Consider the following 5077-nt stretch of genomic DNA (forward strand, 5'->3'; position numbering starts at 1 on the left):
CCTGACTCACTCACTCACTCACTGCATACCTCTCTGCATACCTCTCCAGCAATGTATATGTTGAATGTTCTGTATTTATGTTGTCATATGTCTGTCTATGTACTGTAATGTCTCATGCTGACACTATATTCATGTGCTAACAATTGCTGTACCGAAAGCAAATTCTGCCGACTTGTTGTGCAGTCCTTAATAAATGAATCTGAATCTGAATGAAAGTAGTTAAAGGGACACTCCACCAATTTTCAATGTTGATTTATTTTGCACATAATCTCACACATATCCGAAAAGTGTAAACCGTTTTGCAGACAATCATTTAGTTTGACAGTTGTTGAGAATTGATTTGAGTTCAGCTGTGGACCAGTGATTGAATTTGTGCATGAATGACATCACTGGTCCACAACTTTACTCAAAGCAACCCTCAACAACTGTCAAACTAAATGATTGTGTGCAAAACGGTTTACACTTTTCGGATATGTGTGAGATTCTGTGCAAAATCCCTTTAAGTATCCCTTTAAGTCCTCCTTCCATTTTAAGCTTACATTTTTGCCAACTGATGACCTTGGTGTTATAAGGTTTTATCTGCCTTCAGGATAGTTCTGAGATTTTTCAGCATCCATTGAGTTAAATGGAGATGGGTTCTATTGTTTTTGAAATTACAGACTCAAAAATCATTATTTACAAAAAATAACACCACGCATTATGTCAACAGGCACTCATAGAATAGGTTCATGTGACTTCACTGAGTTTTGACAAAAAGGTCAGATAGAACCTTGTCATACCACAGACAGTCACAAACGGTAGAGTAGCAGTAAGAAAATGAAACCGTTACTGTCGTCTGCTACCTCGATTGAACTTCCTTGTTCCTCAAAGTCACAGTTCAGCCAAAAATAACTCCTACAGTATGTTTGTCCTCTGGGGCGACGTGCAAACTTACTTCCTGTACCCATAGTTTGGTTTCATTTGAGGTACTTTGACCCAAATATTGTTTGGATGTATTTATTATAGTTTTGCATTTTTCATTTGTTTTTAAATTTTTGTTTTCAATTTAGCGGAGTTTAGATTCAGTTAGTTTGTTTTTATTGTTTAAAAATGTTTAGTTTTCATTTCGTTTTTAGTTTGAGTATTATTATTAATTTTTTTTTTTTAACAATATGGGGGTATTTGTCAGGGACAAGATTTAAGAAGTTCAGAATAGGTATTACAATACAAACACAACCCTTTGTGAAGGCAATTGACTCGCATCTTATCTTACGCCCAGTGCAAGAGCAAGCATTATCTTTGCTAGTTTCTAGCAATCTCCCCTTTTTCTTTTAATTACCACTGGGTCATCCTTTTCCTTTTCCTTTTTTATTGTCATCTATAGTGGTTATTTTCATAAAAACACACAATTTGATTAGGAAATGATTGTATCTTTATTTAAATTATGTGCCTTTTGATTAAAAAATAATAATTCAATTTGTAACTTGTGTTACTTGACAGAGTAAATGTTATAATATTACTGAAACCATATTGGTAATAAGTTACATTACTAAGTAATATAAAAGTAATGTAATATGTTACTGTTGTAATGAGTTACCCACAACACTGGTCATGAATCATGCTCGTTGAAAATCACCTCTTCAGTGAGCTCAGAAAAACTTTCCACTTTCAGCAGACAAATGTGAAAACAGCCTTCTAGTGTCGAGCTCTGCACATGAGACATCATTTTGCACAGTGAAGTTCAAACACTGACCCCTCTCATCCCGGAAAGCCTCTCTTCCAAAAACTTGGTTCCGGGCCGTCAAAACCAGAACCACACGCCACTTGAACAGCTTTTTCCCAAGAGCTGTTACTCTCCTGAACAATCAAAGCAGATAGTTATGAGCCCCCCCCCCCCCCAGAATTCCATGACTATTTATCTTGAGATAACAATCAAAACACTCATTCTTCTATTCTCAAATTGTGTTAACTTAATGTAAGTTAAGTATTTTCTGCAGACCCCCTGGAACCCCTTCAAGGACCCCTGGTGGTCGCTGGACCCCACGTTGAGAACCACTTTCTTAGCCTGCCTGAATCAGCCATATTATCCTGCTGAACGTGAAATTATATCACCCTAGCAACAGAAACCAGAGATTTTCGAGATTCTATGATTCTTATCATTCCAGATGTAAAATAGAATTATAGAATCCAGCTCTTTGAAAAACGTGGAAGTGAGGGAAATGGGAAGATTTTGTGCCCTAGTGTATTTAAATCTACAGTATATAAAAGGATTTTGTTTTCTGTACTTGAAAAAATATAAGTGTCACCATAAAATCCAGGCAATAAAAGTTAAAAAAGTAAACCCAAACACGATATCAGCGTTGTGTTTGTGTGTGAAATTAACTGCACAGAAACAATGAATGAATACATACAGTCTGGAAAGAAAGGGTCAACAACTTTATTTACATTTAAAAACATAACAATCTTAGTCGGGCAATCATTTTTTTTTTTTTTGGCTCAAACTGGGAAGTAAACCCACATCATCTCTGACACAAAAACACACTTAAAAAGGGTAAAAATAACTCTGATATGATTGGTACCCCAAAACCAATTCCTCTTTTATTAAGAATGCATGGTATTGAGTGAGAGACAACGCAAGTTATGGCTCACCAGTTTAACTGCAGCCAAAAAGGAGGGCAGGAAGGCTGGGTAAAAATATATCTGTGTGATATGTTTTGTTGATCTTCTTCTTCTTCTTCTTTCGGCTGTTCCCGTCAGGGGTCGCCACAGCGGATCATCTGTTTCCATCGGTTCCTGTCCTCTGCATCGTCCTCCGTCACGCCCGCTGCCTGCATGTCCTCTTTCACTGCGTCCATGAACCTCCTCTTGGGCCTTCCCCTCCTCCTCTTTCCTGGCAGCTCCATCTCCAGCATCCTCCTCCCAATGTACCCCACCTCCCTCCTCCGCACATGTTCATACCATCTCAGTCTTGCGTCTCTCACTTTCTGTCCAAACTGCGCGACATGGGCGGTTCCTCAGATGTAATCGTTCTTTATCTTGTCCAGCCTCATCACTCCCAGAGAGAAGCGTAGCATCTTCATCTCTGCCACCTCCACCTCTGCCACCTGTCTGTCTGTTGATCTTCAACAAATAAAAAGAAAATATAAAAAAGAAAAAAAAAGAAAAGAAAAAAAGAATAAGAAGAAACAAATGAAGGCGGAAAAACTCATGTATGTATCATGCAAAAACATGGGCGTATCTCTGACTACTAGTACTGGCCTGGGCAGAGTTGGGGTTGGAGTTGGTGGCTTCTTTGGTGGCTTCTTTGTACTGCTGGCTCCAGCTCTCAGGGTCCTGGTCATGGAGCTGACCCATGAACTCCAGGATTTTATCTTTTGACACTTCCAATTCGGCACGTTGACCCCAGCGGAATTGATGCTCAATGGGCTCTGTATGGGGGATTCGCACATACTCCAGGTATCCTTGACGCACAAACTCATCTGTGACCACCCGCTTAACATCACCAAACTCTTCATGTTTCTCTCCAGGTTCAACGTGTAGTTTCTTCAGCGTATTCCAGATGAGGGTTTCTTTGACAATGCCTCCTTTCATGAAAACAATGCTCAGGATCACAAAGAGCAGACCCATCTTTGGATTGCTCAGTGGGGCCCCTTCAACTGTCTCCATCTTATTGATCAGTATGTACACATGATTCTTTGTGTCTATTTCAACCAGTATAAGGCCAAACACCTGCGCAAAGATGCGCTCTACTCCTTTCATTATCTCAGGGTAGATGTTTCCGTAGTCTTTCAGCACATGTTCCATAATGTCTGCTCGGCAGATGGGAATCTTCTTTTGGTCCCTCACTAGAAGGTACTGCACCACCTCTGCCATCTTTTGGTTGACCTGTGCCATCGTGAGCCTCTCCAGTCCTTCACTAGATGTACAGCTCTAGATGGCTTACCCTTGTGACTACCATAGTCATAAATCACTGAGTGATGTCACTCAAGCAATTGTGATGTCATCAGTGATGTCACTGGAGCAATTGCGGTAGTGATGTCATCAGTGATGTCACTCGAGCAATTGTGATGTCATCACGGCTCCAGGGCATCTGGGTAGTGTAGAGGTAGCAGTCTTCGCCTACCACCGCGGAGACTCGGGTTCAATTCCCGGCAGCGGTACCTCCAGCTTGGCCAGATGTTCCTACCGACGCAATTGGCCATGTCTGCGGGTGGGAAGCCGGTGAGGCATGGGAGGCAGCAATGCAACATAAAGGATGCCAACTGTGGTAAAACACCACAGAAGAAGAAGAGACGGCCCTGGTGACCCCGGAGCAGGCACAGCTGGAGGTGAGGGCGGATCCCGGATCCCGAGGCATTTAGGGTCTTTCTGTCTGGCCCACGTGTGTCAGAGCCGGATCCATGAAGCACTGGGCACACATCGCCTGAACCAAGTCCACTCCCTACTACCACTAAAACAAGTGATCTGAACCAAGTCCACTCCCTACCACCACTAACACAAGTGATCTGAACCAAGTCCACTCCCTACCACCACTAACACAAGTGATCTGAACCAAGTCCACTCCCTACCACCACTAACACAAGTGATCTGAACCAAGTCCACTCCCTACCACCACTAACACAAGTGATCTGAACCAAGTCCACTCCCTACTACCACTAACACAAGTGATCTGAACCAAGTCCACTCCCTACCACCACTAACACAAGTGATCTGAACCAAGTCCACTCCCTACTACCACTAACACAAGTGATCTGAACCAAGTCCACTCCCTTCTACCACTAACACAAGTGATCTGAACCAAGTCCACTCCCTACTACCACTAACACAAGTGATCTGAACCAAGTCCACTCCCTTCTACCACTAACACAAGTGATCTGAACCAAGTCCCCTCCCTTCTACCACTAACACAAGTGATCTGAACCAAGTCCACTCCCTTCTACCACTAACACAAGTGATCTGAACCAAGTCCACTCCCTTCTACCACTAACACAAGTGATCTGAACCAAGTCCACTCCCTACTACCACTAACACAAGTGATCTGAACCAAGTCCACTCCCTACCACCACTAACACAAGTGATCTGAACCAAGTCCACTCCC

The 5077-nt window shown here is 42.2% G+C and overlaps 1 pseudogene across 1 annotated transcript; it reads right to left on the bottom strand.

Annotated features, from left to right (window-relative positions):
* Positions 1–3195: 3195 nt before the first annotated feature.
* LOC310777734 (non-structural maintenance of chromosomes element 3 homolog pseudogene) lies at positions 3196–4181 on the bottom strand (annotated as a pseudogene). Its single transcript has 2 exons — positions 4141–4181; positions 3196–3895 (listed from the first exon to the last, which is right to left on the bottom strand). The product of its transcript is annotated as a non-structural maintenance of chromosomes element 3 homolog pseudogene (transcript).
* Positions 4182–5077: the final 896 nt, after the last annotated feature.

The sequence above is a fragment of the Poromitra crassiceps genome (assembly GCF_964638095.1).
Source record: "Poromitra crassiceps genome assembly, chromosome: 6".
NCBI classification, from domain to species: Eukaryota; Metazoa; Chordata; class Actinopteri; order Beryciformes; family Melamphaidae; genus Poromitra; species Poromitra crassiceps.